At 37.0% G+C, this 16,886-nt stretch overlaps 1 protein-coding gene across 1 annotated transcript in view; it reads right to left on the bottom strand.

The window, feature by feature from the left end:
* The window catches only part of MYH10 (myosin heavy chain 10), a 185,257-nt gene extending 168,609 nt beyond the window's left edge, over positions 1–16,648 (bottom strand). Inside the window, 1 exon segment of the mRNA XM_074311912.1 lies at positions 16,438–16,648. The gene's annotated coding sequence lies outside the window, so the exon portion shown is untranslated.
* Positions 16,649–16,886: the final 238 nt, after the last annotated feature.

Consider the following 16,886-nt stretch of genomic DNA (forward strand, 5'->3'; position numbering starts at 1 on the left):
GAGATACAAAGAGAAGTTCCATTCAAAATAACTGTTGATAGCATAACATATTTGGGAATCTATCTACCAAAGAAAAGTCAGGAATTATATGAGCAAAATTACAAAACACTTTCCATACAAATAAAAGTCAGATTTAAATAATTGGAAAAATATTAAGTGCTCCTAGATAGGCCAAGCAAACATAATAAAGATGACACTACTCCCTAAACTAATCTATTTATTTAGTGCAATCAGACTCCCAAGAAGCTATTTTAATGACTAGAAAAAATAACAACAAAATTCATATGGAAGAACAAAAGGTCAAGAATTTCAAAGGAATTAATGAAAAAAAAAAATTAAATGACGATGGCCTAGTTGTACTTGATCTAAAACTATATTATAAAGCAGTGGGCACCAAAACCATTTGGTATTGGCTTAAAATAGACTAGTTGATCAGTGGAATAGGTTAGGTTCACAGGACAAAATAGTCAATAACTATAGCAATCTAGTGTTTTACAAACCCAAAGATCCTAACTTTTGGGATAAGAATTCATTATTTGACAAAAACTGCTGGGAAAACTGGAAATTAGTATGGCAGAATTAGGCATGGACCTACAGTTTAACACCAAACACCAAGATAACATCAAAATGGGTCCATGATTTAGGCATAAAGAACAAGATTATAAATAAATTAGAGGAACATAGGATAGTTTACCTCTCAGAACTGTGGAAGAGGAAGGAATTTGTGACCAAAGAAGAACTAGAGATTATTGATCACAAAATAGAAAATTTTGATTATCTCAAATTAAAAAGCCTTTATACAAACAAAACTAATGCAAGCAAGATTAAAAGGACAGCAATAAACTGGGAAAACATTTTTACAGTTAAAGGTTCTGATAAAGGCCTCATTTCCAAAATAGAGAATTGACGCTAATTTATAAGAAATCAAGCCATTCTCCAATTAATAAATGGTCAAAAGATATGAACAGACAATTTTCAGATGATGAAATTGAAACTATTTCCACTCATATGAAAGAATGTTCCAAATCACTATTGATCAGAGAAATGCAAATTAAGACAACTCTGAGATATCACTACACACCTGTCAGTCTGGCTAAGATGACAGGAAAAAATAATACTGAATGTTGGAGGGGATGCGGGAAACCTGGGACACTGATGCATTGTTGGTGGAGTTGTGAACAAATCTAACCCTTCTGAAGAGCAATGTGGAATTATGCCCAAAAAGTTATCAAACTATGCATACTTTTTGATCCAGCAGTGTTACTAGTGGGCTTATATCCCAAAGAAATACTAAAGAAGGAAAAGGGATCTGTAAGTACAAAAATGTTTTTTTGCAGCCTTTGGCAGTTAAAAACTGGAAAATGAATGGATGCCCATCAATTGGAGAATGGTTGGGTAAATTGTGGTATATGAATGTTATGGAATATTATTGTTCTATAAGAAATGACCAACAGGATGAATACAGAGAGGCTTGGAGAGACTTACATGAACTGATGCTGAGTGAAATGAGCAGAACCAGATCATTATACACTTCAACAACAATACTGTATGAGGATGTATTCTGATGGAAGTGGATATCTTCCACAAAGAGAAGATCTAATTCAGTTCCAATTGATCAATAATGGACAGAATCAGCTACACCCAGAAAAGGAACACTGGGAAATGAGTGCAAACTGCATTTTTTTCTTCCCAGGTTATTTTTACCTTCTGAATCCAATTTTTCCTGTGCAACAAGAAATTTGGGTTCTGCACACATATATTGTATTTAGGATATACTGTAACACATTTGACATGTATAAGACAGCTTGCCATCTAGGGGAGGGGGTGAAGGGAGGGAAGGGAAAAGTCGGAACAGAAGTGAGTACAAGGGATAATGTTATTAAAAATTACCCATGCATATGTACTGTCAATAAAAGTTATAATAAAAAAAAAAGAAAGAAAGAAAATGGGTCAGAGAAGGGGGGTTCTTGAGTTAAAACTAGGTAAGCTTATTAAAGAAACTCCATGTGGAGTTGGGCAGTCATTTTCTAAACAAATGATGTATATGGGGGAGGGGGGGAGTTAGGAACATAGTAAGGAGTAACCTGAAGAAGGTAGACTGAAAAGGATTTAAACTTCATTGTACCCAATTAACAGGGAAATTAAAGGAGGCAATTGTGGCCAGGAAAAGGGAGCTTTACTGCTTGCTCTCACTTCTGTAGTGTGTTTATGCTCATCTTGAGCTTCACACCCACTTCCTGTAGTTATGTATTAAAGGTTTAAACGTTCACTGCATGCTTTGGAGCTTCAGAATTTTGTTCCCAACGTTTCTAAAATATGATACCTAGAACTGAACGCAAAATGCCAAATATGTGTAACCAGGGAAGAATGGAGTAACATTTCAGTGCTTCTTTATACCTAGTGAAAAGGCCTAACAACATAGCCTACAATTAAATTAGCTTTTCTGCAGATTCTATCACACAGTGAACTTAAGCCTGCAGTTCTCTTGTTATATAAACTACTATCTAACTATGGTATCCCATAACATACGTAAAATTTTTTGAATACAAGTTTAAACTTAAAATTTGATAGAGATAATTTTTTAATTTTTATCTTACTAGATGCAATCCAATGTTCTAAACCTATCAAGATTTTTTAAAGTCCTATTTATATTAATGACGTCTCCCAATTTTTGAGCTACAAATTGAATAAGCATATCATCGATGCCTTAATTCAAATCACAGATGAATATTAAATAGCACAATGCCAAACACATCTCTGGAATACTCCATGGGAGACCTATCTTAAAAATGACAAATTGACATGGGATCATTAATAACTAATCCAAGTCCAGTTCTCCAACCAATCCTAAGTCCATCTAGTTGTACTACTGTCTAGACCATACCTCTCCATTTTATCTATATGAATAGCAAAAACATTCTTAAATTGATGGTTAAAGTCTAAGTAACATATCCACAGCACTACTTTTATCTACTAGATTACAAATCCTGTTTAAAAAAAATGAATTTAGCCTGACATGGCCTGTTATTAATGAAAGTGCACATGCACACGCACACACACATACAATGTCCAATGACAGTCTAAGGGGTGGCTCGCAGTTCAAAACTACATATTCCCAGAACCCATCTAGGATGATCAGGTATTGAGAAGACTGGGTGTTTCCTACTCTTCTTTACCTTTATTTTAGTCCACCTGCTCATCTATCCATCTGCTCTATTTGACATCTATTGACATATGAGATGGGAAACACCAATTCTATTCTTTCTAGTGGAAGAAAAAAAAAATACACCATTGGTATAGTGGATAGAGCACCAGCCCTGAAGTCAAGAGGACCTGAGTTCAAATCTGGCCTCACACACTTAATACTTCCTGGCTGTGTGACCCTGGGCACTCACTTAACCCCAATTGCCTTAGCAAAAAATAAATAAATAATAAAGTAAAGAATCATCAGGCTTTACCATACACCCTATCTCTATCATCTATAAATCCCCTAGCACTGTCAAATCATCTATATATGAGGCTTTTTATCTACTCTTTCACTGTACTCTTAGTAATTCTAGACTCTTCCACAGCTGAATTTTCCTTTATGAACACTTGTCTTCTCCATTTAGAATATGAACTCAAGAACATGGGAATATCTTTACTTTTCTATCTATTCTCATAACTTAGTGCTTGGTACTAAGCACTTAACAAATGCTTTTCTATTCATTCTAATTTGTCTAATAACTTAAGACACTTTAATAAATTTTAAAAATTTACAATAGTGCCAAATAAACAAAATGGGTAAACAGCTTAATCAAGAGCAACATATTGAGGCAGCCCCAAACCCATTCAGAGCATCACAATGGAGACAAATACAAACTGGAAGTTTTATTACCTGCTACTAATTTCCAAGTCACAGATTCAGAATATAAGGAAGAAATCTCCTGTGTCTCTTTTCTCCTCTCATTCCCCATCACTACCACTATAGGCAGAAGAGTAAGTTCAAAAGTAAACAGCATGGCTCAAATCTCAAGAGTAGAGAGTAAAATTATTTAAGGTACAGTTTCCAGCTTCTAGCCCCAAAAGAAGACTGCACAGGTTTCATCAGATTTACAATCCCAGACCAAAGGAGAGTCTATACATTTATGTCACTGAATCAACAGTTTCTCATCTGGCTGACAGTGACTGAAATCAGCAGTGGTCACTTGTTGCTAAGATACAAACCTTGTAGAGCTGGGGGAAGAGGGGAAGGAGGAGGAGAGTAATCAATCTTTGCTCTAGAACAGATCACTTTGAAAATGCTAAAATTTTGCAAGTCTTAAGCCTAAACTCTCCCTGAGAGAGTTAACAACACAACAATAAGTACCCCACAAAAGCAGCCAAAGAAACACTCCAGACATTCCCAACAGAAATGTACAGAACTGGTCCTCAACATCAAAAGTCAGGAAGTAGGTTGGAAGAATGAACAACAAAAAAGAATCCCATTACTACAAGTTGTCATATCAAAAAGGCCACAAGACACAAATTCAGAAGAAAGTGACTCTAAAACATCTAGAAACTTTTTAATTTCAAATACGGACGTTAAAAGAAACAATAAAATTAACAAAGATAAACTGCTTACATTCTAATAAGGGGAAATAACATATAAATCTGTATCATCAAGAGGAGTCTAATTAGAGAAAAGACCTGGAAATGGTTCTGTTAAATCTTAATCTTAAAAGAAGAAGGGAAAAGGATGCAAAAAGGAATACACTTGGAAAGGAAAAGAAAAAAGTTAGGGCAAATATCTCACAAAATCAGAGTAGAGCATCTACAAACAAGGAGAAAGTGATGGGATAAGCACCCAACATTTAAAACCTTACTCTTACCTAACTGGTCAAAAGAAAGAAGAATACACATGGAATTGGGTCTAGAAATACATTTGTTCAACAGGAAAATAGAGAAAAAGAGATAAAGGGAAAAGAGGAATTAGAGTAGATTAAAGGAGGGATTAGGACTAAACAAAACAAACTCAAAATACAGCTCTTTTTGAGGCAGCAAAAAAATGGGAATCTGTGGGGGTGACCATTAACTACTAGGCGACAAATATATACGTATATAAATGTGAAGGAATACTATTGTTCTGTTAGAGGAGATGAAAGGAGTAATTTTAGAGAAATTTGAAAAATTTGAATAAACTGATGAAAATACAAGTAAATAGAATCAAGGGAACAAAGTATACAAAAATAATGTGGATCAGTAAACTAGAGATGGGACAGGTTAAAAGATGTGCCTAGGCTCACACCACTAGCAAATGCCTGAGGCAGGTTTCTAATTAAGGACTCCCTAATCTAAAGTTCAATATCCATCTCCTAAAACAAACAGCCTACGAATAATTCAAAGAACAAAATACTACCAGCAAGAAACCATTAACATAATATAGAGTTCTCTCAAAAGTTTCCAACTATTTGTTAATTGTTAAATTGAGTATTTTTTCCCTCAGTCTTAAAACTACTTGACTGTTGTTTTTTTTCTGATACTCCTCTCATTTGGTTTCCAAAAGTTTCTCTTGGTTTTCTTCCTACATAACTGACTATTCTTACTCTCCTTTGCCAAATCATCACTCTTTTCCTGTCTAATAACTGTGGACCTCCTCAAGGATTTGTCCAGTCATAATCTATTCTCCCTTTCGGTGTTTTCATAATGTCTCATTCAGTTCAGTTATCTACAAGTATTTAGATGACAATCCTAATCTCTCCTGAGTTCTAGTCCCACATCACCAACTTACTGCTAACGTGTGTATATCAGAATCTGTACATTTTATTCAACTGCCTCAGATATAAAATGCAAAACCAAACATATAAATGTAAATATGCCTATCATATAAAGCCTTATCTTATTCCTCTTCATGCTCCTTTGTTCCTACATTTGTAATTTCACATCCCTACATAATCTTTGCATAGATGAGCCCCCACATGTCGGATAAACCCTTTCCTCAATAATGTCTTATAGAGATATACAAGGTACTAATTCAAATTTCTTAAAAAAAAAAAAAAAAAAAAAAAAGTCATTCCCCAATTGAGAAATGATCAAAGGAGATCACAAAAACAGCAATTTTCTAAGAAAGAAACAGTATGAAAAAAATGTTACTAATCAATAACTGGGTGGGGTTTTTTTTTGGAGGCAATCAAGGTTAAAGTGACTTGTCAAGGGTCATAGACTGATAAGTGTCAATGGCCATATTTGAATTCTATCCTCCTGATTACAAAGCCAAGACTAATCAGAGACTGAGCCATCTAGCTGCCCCATCAATCAAAAATAACTAGAAAAAATGTAAATTAAAGCACACTGTTGTTTTACCTCACACATCCATCAGATTGGCAAAATTGGCAGAAAAGAAAAATCATGTTGAAGGGGCTGCAGGAAAATAGGCACATCAATATACTATTTGGTGCAACTGTGAATAGGTCTAGCTATTCTGGAAAGCAATACAGAAATGTCCTCAAAACCCATTAAATTATGCACAGAATCCTCAATCAGGGAATAGTTAAATTAAAGCATATGAATGTAGTAGAATACTATTATGGTGCAAAATAATGAAAAGGACAATTAGAGAGAAACATAGGATGATTTATATAAGCTTCCCTCAGAAGCTAACAGAACCAAAATTCTGATGAATTACCAACCAACCAGAGGCCTCATGATAAAGAAGCACCTAAAAGAAATATGCCAGAACAAGATAAAAAATGAATCATAAAATATAGGCTATAGTCAACAGGGGAAATGTTTTGCCGGATTCATTTGTTTTTGATTTGTTTGTTTGTTTGTTTTTGACAAGGGTATTGGGGTTAAGTGACCTGTTGAGGGTCAGACTAGTAAGTGTTAAGTGACTTGTTAAATTTGAACTCAAGTCCTCCAAATTCAGGGTTTAAAGCTGCCCTCCTGACTGCTTGTTACCAAGGTTTTGTTTCTTCAGTGGAGGTAAGAGGAATAGGAACTAAAGGAGAGACAGGAACTGAAAAAACAAACAAACTACTTTGCAGAATGCCCAACTTCCTTCACTACTTCAATCTTTTCTAACTTCCTAATTGTTAATGCTCTTTCCCACTAGAAATTACTTTGTATAACTTTGTATTTACTTGAGTGTCTATTGTACGACACCAGTACAATGTAAGCACCTTAAGAACAAGAACTGTTTCATTTTTATCTTTGTATCCTCATCTCTTAGCCCAGTGCTTTGCACATAAGTACTTAATAAATGATTGCTGAACTGAAATGAATGTCTAAAACAACATTACCTCCCCCCAACCATTACTATTCTATGAAACCAACATATTTCTATTGAGAGCACTACCATCCTTTCCAGAATCAATGGTTTTTTAGCTTATTCTGATTATCTTTCAAACCCAATACCTTATCAGTTGCCAAATGCTGTCAACTTCTCCAACTTCTCTTGGTACCCATTCTCCTTGTCTGCACTTACATGGTTTCCAATCTAGTTCAAGACCATCATCACATCACCTCCCAGTTGGTCTCCACTCGTTGAAGTCTGTCTCCCCACTCTAATCTATCTTCCACATTTTGCTTAAGCATAGATCTAATCATGCTCTCTTCTGCTCAAAAATCTCGGAGTACTTCCCTTTTCCTTCTATCTACATAATCTTCAGTCTGGCATTTTAGGCCCTCCAAAAACCTGGATTTAACCTGCCTTCCTAGCTTCATTTTCCACCATTCCCCTAGTCTTTGTTCCCTAAACTCAGCATTTCATCTCCCCTTTTTTTATGTTGGCAAAATACATCTTCTAACCTAAATGGATTGAACCTCTCCATCCTCTCTCAAGAGACCACCTGTTTTCTCTTCAAGGCTCAGCTCAATACTTCTGTGAAGATTTTGCTAATTCCCCTCCCCAAGCTGTTAAACATTTTCCAACTTTCTCAAATTACATTATAGATCTCTCCTGGTTCACTAAGGGACTTGCATAGCTCATTGAAATTATAAGCTATGCTCTGCAGGGTTACCCAAGACAGATATGTCATAATGGTAAAGTTCTGACAAAAGATGATTCACTAGAGAAGAAAATAGCAAATTTCTTCACTAGCATTGCCAAGAAAATAGCATAGACAGCATTAAAATGAAAAAAGCCCTTCTGGTCTGAAGGTGTCCAGCAAACTACTGGGAAAGAGCAGAGGACAATTTGTAAGTAGCTCCAGTATTAATGAAGCAGCTGAGCCAAAACTGACACTCAGCTATATAGCTGTATCTATATCTGGTGATGAAAGAAAAGTCTGATGACATAAAGATCAATATGGCCTAGGAACCTGAAATGTAAAACCTATAAATTAAGTAAACTGGATGTGGTCAAACATAAGATGTAAAGATTAAATATATTTTGGGTCACAGAGAACTTAAATGGATGGGAATAGGTACATTTAATTCAGGTGATCATTATGTCACCTGAATTAAATGTACCTATTCCCATCCATTTAAGTTCTGTTAAGTTAAGTATCAATGTGGACAAGAATCCCATAGAAGAAATAAAGTAATCCTCATAGTCAATAAAAGGATAAGAAAAGCAGTATGGGTATATAATTTCAAAAAAAGACATCCATTTGAATCTAAGGCAAATTAATATCACAAGTCTATCCTCCAAACACTAACTCCAAGGAGGACAAAGTTGATTAGTTCTATGAACAACATCTTCTAGAAATAACACCCTGTCCTGCAAAAAAAGGGCATACTCGTTATATAAGATTGAAATGCAAAAATAGGAAAAAAATAATTTAAATAACACACAAAGTTGGCCTTGAAATACAAAAGTAAGCAGGGCAAAAATTAATATTATTTTGTCAATATAACTTGTTGGACATAGAAAACTTTTTTACAACAACCCAAAAAACAACTCTATATTGGGTATCACCATTAGTCAATATAAGAAATCAGATTATATGCATTACAATCAAAGATGGAAAAACTCCATATACTCAATTAAAACAGGATCTGGAGTTGACCATGGCTCAAAAAGCATGGGCTTCTTATTGCAAAATTCAGACTCAAATTGGAAAACCAGCAGACAGGATAAGTATGACCTAAATGATATTAGATCTGGTAGAGTTCCTGAATTACAATTGAGATTCAAAAATATTAAATAAGAAGCAGAAAAAAAGAACAAGAAAGCAAAATGGCTGTTTGACAAAAAACTGAAGAAAGGAAAAAAGGAGAAAAGGTAAGATATACTCAAATAAAGGCAGAAGTGCAAAGGAATAGCCCAGGAGACATAAGATTTTTTAAAATGAGAAATGCAAAGTATTAGAAGAAACCTATAAAATGGGAAAAACAAAATCACTTAAAGAAAATTAGAAATATATGCCCAAAAGACAATCAAACTGTACATACACATTGACCAGCAACACTACTATGGGTCTGTTTCCCAAAAAAAATCATTAAAAAAGGAAAAGAATATGTGTACACAAAAATATTTATAGAAGCTCTTTTTATAGTGGCCCATCAGTTGGGGGACTGCTAAATAAAAAGTTTTGGTGATTAATGTAATATAATATTATTGTTCTATAAGAAATTACAAATGGGAAAAATTCAGAAAAACCTGGACTAATGAAAAGTGAAGTGAACATACCAGGAGAATGCCGCACACAGTAAAAACACCACTACTGTCCAATTATCAAGTATGACTGCTGTTAGGATTCTTACAAAGTACTAAGTCACTGGAATAGAAAGTAAAAATAATTATCTAATTTAGCATGGTTCAGTACGATTGATCTGTTATGGGCCAGAACTTGAAACAAGGTACTGAGTGGAATTGAGGAGACAATGATTAAGTCTAATTTAGCATTGATTTAATCCTACAACAAATAATGGTTTCCTAGTGATGAAATGATTGGTGTGTACTGTGTACAGTATTTAAGCAAGAAGCTCTCAGGCCCAAAGAGGACTTCAGGGGATTCAGTCGAGGAGATTCACAAGTCAAGGAAGAACGAAGAAAGAGAGAAGTGGTGGCAGACTGTCCTGTGGAGAACATTGAAACCAAGATCCTGAAGGCCTCCAGAGAACTAGCTGACCCTCAAGTGAAGGAGATAAGATTTGGAAAGAGACAGTAAAGGATTTGGACTCCTGGCTGCATTTGGGATTATTGAACTGAACTGAAACTAAGGCTGCCTCCAGAAGCTCCCCAAGAAATCTGCTCCCAGAGAACAATTAAAATTTAAAGAAGAGAACATTACAAACTGACTTAGTTCTTTCTCAACAATATGATGATCCAAGTCCAAAAGACTCAGGATAGGAAATACTATGCACATCCAAAGAACTTATGGAGTCTGAATGCAGAAGGAATATTAATTTCATTCTTTTTTTTTGTTTGTTTTTTCCCCTTTTATTTTTTTTTCTTTCACAACATGAGTAATATGGAAATATAGTTTACATGATTACAAATATATAAAAAATATCAAATTGCTTACTATCTTAGGGAAGGAAGGGAGAAAATTTGGAATTCAAAATTTTACATTAAAAAATCAATGTTAAAAATTGATTTTATAATTGGGAAAATATTATTTTAAAGAAAAAATGAAGAAATGGAGAGGAGAATCATATACCACAAGAATGTTTCATGTAAAAATTGTCACAATAAAAGATTAAAATGGTAGAGATTTAACAGAAGCAGAAGAGATTTAAAAGAGATGGCAAGAATATACAGAACCATATGAGAAAGAACCTTAACATCACCAATAGCTATAACGGTGTGGTTACTGATCTAGAAGCAAACATCCTAGAAAATGAAGTCAAAGGGACCTTAGGAAGCATTGCTAACAATAAGGTTAGATAAAAGAATTCACGCTGAGTTATTTAAAGTCATAAAAGATGATGCTGTTAAAATGCTGCACTTCAATATGCCAGCAAATCTGGAAAACACAACAGTGGCCACAGGATTGGAAAAGATCAGTTGTTCCAAACCTAAAGAAGGGCAATGCCAAGGAATGTTTAAATAACTGAACAACTGTCCTCATTTCACATATTAGGCAAGGTTATAGTTAAAATTCTACATAGGCTTCAGAAAGAGAATTACCAGAAGAGCAGGTTGGAACTAGGCAATGGAAAGAGGCAGTGGAACTAGAAACCAAATTACCAAGTTTCACTGGATTATGAAGAAATCAAGGCAGTTTCAGAAAAAAACATCTATTTCTACTTCATTGACTATTAAACTCTCTGATTCCGTGGTTCACAATAAAATGTGACAAAAGTCCTCATAGAAATGGGAAATCATCTTACTTGTTTCTTGAGGAAACTGTAAGATAGAACAAAACAAAACTGATAAAGGCTGTATATTGTCACTTAATTTAACTTACATGCAGAATACATCAGGAAGAAATGCCAGGCTATAGGAATCAAATGCCAGAATTAAAAGTTGCTGGGGGAAAACATCACTAATCTCAGATATGCAGACAATGGCAGAAAGTGAAGAATTAAGAAGCTTCTTGAAGAGGGTAAAAGGGAAAGTGTAAAAACTGGCTTGAAGCTTAACATCAAAAAACTAAGATCCCATCATTTCCTGGCAAATAGACGAAGAAGAAATGGAAGCAGTGTCAGAATTTATATTATTAGGTTCAAAGATCACTACAGATGGAGACTGCAGCTATAAAATCAGAATGCTTGCTCCTTGAAAGGAAAGCTACAGTAAATCTGGACAGCATTCTAAAAAGAAGGAAACATCGAGGTCCAAAGACACAAAGCTCTATCTTTTCCAGTAGCAATATAAGGAAAGCTGAACATCACTGAACTGACTCAAAACTGAGGTGCTGGAAAAGACTTTTTAGAGTCCCTTGGAGAGCAAAGAGATCAAATAACTCAAAACTTAAGAGAATAAATTCAGAGCACTCATTGGAAAGTCAAATACTGAAGCTGAATCTTAAATACTTTGACCATATAATGAGGACAAGACTCAAAGAAAAAAAGCCTGATGTTAAAAAAAAAACACAAAAAACACCTGACACAAAAGACAAAGTACATTCAAGGTACAAAGAATAGCCTACTTTGACTGTGTAGGGTAACATGTAGAAGAATAATGGGAAAAATAGTTAGGTAATAAATTGGGCACAGATTGAAGGTTCTCAAATGCCATCCCAAGATATTTGCAATTTTTAAGTAATAGAATAATTGAAGATGCTAAAGAATATGAGTGTTATGATTGTAAAGGTGCTTTTTAAAAATGTAACCATGTCACATGTAACAAGCTGAAATTACAAAAAAGCAAAGGGCAAATAGCCTCTTTGTATGCATCCTTAGCAGAGGGTACATATCCCTAGTTAGCAAGGCATGTACCTGGGGGCAAGGCTAAAAGACTTAGAAAGAACCTACCGTTAGTACAATCCCATAAAAGCTGATAAAATATAACTTCAGTATTTGTAAAATAAGTGAGGGACTTAAGTTCAAGACTTAAGATACGTTCCTTTTTATCCTATCAATGAGAGATGGTTGTCATTTGAAAAAAAAAATTTTTTCAATAAAGAAATTTCAATATTTCAACAGAGAAAGAAGTTGAAAGTTAGAGATCTGGAAGACCCCATTAAAGTAGAAGAGCTTATGAAGGAAGAAAGTTTCAAAAGAGCAAAGAACAAAATATTGATGAAAAAGATGGAAAAGAAAAAAGTTGCAGAGTTGTGTCTTAACATTGTAAAGTCTGGTGATTAAGAAAAGGTGACTGAGTTTGGCAACCAAGCTGGATTTTTTTGTGTGTTTATTTTCTTAGGATAATTTAGAAAATGGAGTTTCTAAACAACCCAGGAGAAAAACAAAAATGGCTAGAAATTTAAATGTGAAAGAAATCCCCTTCCATCTTTATTTTAAGGTGAAGCCAAAAAAGTTTTAAACTCTAATCATACCTGTGCTCAATAAGTATTTGCTGAATAAAAATCATATTTGCAGATAAATCATTTCAAACATCCATTCTTTGAAGAGAAAGGACTTCAAAGTAGAAAAGCAGGAGGAAATCCACTCCAGCTATAGGGGTCATTATTGAGTATAAATGAGAGAGGACAGAAAAAGAACACAGAAAAATGTAGTTATATTGGAGTTAGATAGGAGAAGGGGCTTAAATGACAGAATATTCTAAGGGGATAAATTTAATGAGAATGCAAACCATGTCTTTATCCAAGCCATTGATAAAAATGTTAGACAAAATGAGAACAAACATAGATCCCAAAGTATAACTCAGTTTTCTTACTAAATAGTTCCTAACTCTTAAGCATAGTTTTGTTATTTGTATCTGCCATGGTGCTTTGCACATAGTGCTTTGCTCATAATAAATGCTCAAATATCTGTGAAATAAATTCATTAATCTAGAAATGGATTAAGTTTTTGGGTAAAGGGGTTATATATTAGAGAGTTGGCAATATCAGCTTATTCAAGTAGCACGTAAAGAATAGACTGTGACCTATTTTTAAAAGTTTTCTTAATTAAAAAAAAGCAAAGGCAGGGAGAGACAAGAGGCAGTAAGGACAGCTAAGCAGTAATTGTTTAATTTAGTTAAAAAAATAGAAATTCCTGCGCAAATAATACTTTTAAAAATTCAATTCCTACTTCTGAAATACCTTACATAAGTATAAAAACTGCTAGTTTTAGAACTCTTCCATGTATGCCTACATAAATCTAGCTTATCTGTAACCCAGCATGAAGGAGTAATATGTAAAATACACTATTTGAGATTCAGAGTCACTAATTTACCAATCTGTAAAATAGAAATAATATATGTACTACCTACTTCATATAACTGTTTCAAGGAAATAACAATGTATAAGAACCCTCTGAGAATATATGAATACAATTTACACAACCAGACACTGAATCACAAAATTTCTGAGTCATAAGATAGGTACTTCACCAACTACCTAATCCAACTCATACCTACAAAGAGTACCCCATTATCACATACTCAATCTGCTCATCCAGTCTCTGCTACTTCCAGTGGTCTTCAAAAAAACCCCACTAATCCTTAAATAAAACAAATCTCAATTGTGGGTATTTGTGTTATTCATCTTCCTTACTAGGTAGTCTCAACCACTTATGAAGCATACTCTTTAAGTATTTTGTTATTCCCCATGCTACCTAATATAGTAACTTAAAATAAAATTGTTCTAATATTTACGAAATCAATTCATGAATCCAACACTTTTTCTTCACATTGTTAAAAAAGTTTGAGAATTATTTTGAATTTCTTTCCATTTATGCATTTGCTAGCCAATCTTTCTCCAGAAAATGAACTAAAGAAATTATTTGCCTTAGTATAACAAATGATCAAGCTATAAATTGATAAGATGTTAATATTCAGTACATATTGGTAAAGACTTCCTATTTTCTTAAAATTGTTAATGAAATTTGTTCAAACTGGCAAAAAAAAAAATGAAAATCACCATAAGTTGAAATCTACATAAGCACTTACTAAAATTTTAAGTTAGAACACTAAACTAAGAAATTTTTATTTTATATCCTTCTCTCTTTATCCATATATAAGCCAAAGCTCTACATTCCTTTATACTCCATCCAAACCTCTCTTCCAATTTTTCTCTATTGTTATCCAGTTAGGCTTTACTGAAATAATTTCCCTAAGAATCCCCCCAAAAAAGTACTCTCATGGGTCAGTTCCCTTCAAATCTTCTCCAGAACTAACAGACTTCAAGATACAGAGATAAAATGCATAAAATGGCCACTTTTCTAGGTCAAGAGTACTTAAATATCAAAAGGATAAGTAAAGGATACTTAGAACCTAAATACAAGTATTTTTGAAATGAGATGGCATCAAGAATAATTCAAATAATGAAGACAATTCTCAAATTCATAATCAAAAATCAAAATCTTAGCAAAGCACAACAGTATATTTGGTATTTTATTATTCATTTAAACTGCAAAGAGGTCTTTGTTTCTTGTGTAATCTCTACCTCCACCCACTGCTGCTGTTCCCTCCCCCCCCCAAAAAAAAAAATCAACCGCAGTGATCCTGCAGGGAGCTGCAGAGCCTGAAAGAGATAAGTGATTATTAGAGACCTTGACACACACACCAAGCCTCCTCAATGCCCTCACCCCTTTTTGGGGTATTATGCTCCAAAACAGTCCAGGGGGCTTTTCCATACAGTCACATAGGGAAAGAGCTTGTCCAAAAGCTTCCACAAACGAATTCGTTTCAAGCAGCCTCCGACCCATGATTTCACTGATATGGGGGGGTAAAGGAGGGTGAGAGCAGGAGGAAAGAGAATGGGGAGCTCAGGGTTGCCGTTCAATAGGAGAAAGAAGAGATGAGACTCTTGGCCATTGACACAATAGAAAAGATCTAAAATCGAGAATAGACAGACCGACCCTCCCTTCCTTTTTCTCTCCCTCCTTCCCATCAGGCCTCCAAGAGCAGCCAGCCCCTTCCCATTTAGGGAGTCGTTTCCCCCCGCCCCGTTCCCTCCCAAGCGAGCCACATTTTCCCGCCTCCGCAAGGCCCTTCCCAAGGCACAAACGTAGCCCCCAACCCAGCCTTCTTCCTTCACATTCCACCTTAACTCCTCCTCCCCACTTAATACACTTATAGCCCTACTTCTCCAGGATCAACCCTTCGATCTTTTCCACGGCATATACCGCACCTGGTATTCGCACTTTCCCAGTCTGCATAGCTCTGTCCCTCCCCCCCACCCCGTTCCAGTCTAATCTTGAGTCCCCCCACAATGTTCTCCCCCGAAAAGAGTCCGCAGCCAAGCCCACCCCACCCAGCATTCCCCCTTTCTTCTCAGCCACCGCCTTCCCCGACCCACGGCGGATCAGCGCCCTCTCAGTCCTACCCAGAACCCCTTCCTCCCGGGATCCTCCCAACCTCTCCAGGATTACACGCCCTCCCCGGAGCCCTCCGAACTGGGGTCCGCAGGTATTCAGGTTTTTCCTCGAAGACTCTGCCATCATTCCTTCGTAGCCCCCTCCCGAAAGCACGCGGGGCCCGCTTCCCTCCAAGGATCCCACAGAACACACCAGAGGCCCCTTTTGTCCGCCCTGCAAAGAGCACCTCCCCACCCTTCAGGGGTTCCCATAAGCAACACCCCCACATGCATCCAGGGGTGTCCCAGAACCTTCTAGGGACCCCTTAGAGAGCGGGAGATTTATACAGTCTTCTTCTAGGGAGCCCCCTCTCCCAATACAAGATCTACCCCCAACCCCCACCACGGGACCGTACCCCTCCAACTTCCCCTCCCCGCGAGGGCCCCTGCCCTACGGTCATCCCAGAGCGCGCGCGCAAGCCCGCGACCCCTCCCTCGCCTTCTCTGCCTCTTCTCTTCACAGCTATTTAAGTCTCTCTCCTTCCGCCCAGACTAGAAGACCCCCGCCCAAGCAAGCCCTGATAGTCGCCGGGCCCAGCTAGCCTTCCCCCGCACTCCGGCCCACCGGGCCCCATCAGTGCGGTGATGGCGAAGAGCTGCAGGGCTGGCTGCCGCACCACCTCACCTTGAAGCGCAGATGATGGCGACCGCAAGTGCCTAGCAGCGACCACAGATCCGGCTCCTCAGACGAAAACCCACCGCCGCCTCCCCCGGGCTCCTTTAGCACTGCTGCGCCGCGCCGCCCCTCCCACGCCCACCCTCATTGGGCCAGTCCCACGCCCATCACCGCGGGTCCGTTGGAGCGTCCAACTCCGAAGCTAGACGTTGGCAATCCCGAGAAGCGGTCCTACCTCCGGTTCACTCCTCCACCCCCTTACCCATCACAAATAATATTCATTGGCTCGCATTCAACGCCCTAGCAACCGGCGCCTGCACCTCACGGGCTTCCCGCGGTGTCAGTCACTCGTTCCCAAGGAGGAGAAGCCGGTGTATCAGCTGCCTAGGAGCTCAACCTTGCCGGCGGTGGGCATTCGGGACGCGCCTCGGGTTAGGAGGTGCGTGGCTGCACGGAGC

The sequence above is a fragment of the Sminthopsis crassicaudata genome, chromosome 4, assembly GCF_048593235.1.
Source record: "Sminthopsis crassicaudata isolate SCR6 chromosome 4, ASM4859323v1, whole genome shotgun sequence".
Lineage (NCBI taxonomy): Eukaryota > Metazoa > Chordata > Mammalia > Dasyuromorphia > Dasyuridae > Sminthopsis > Sminthopsis crassicaudata.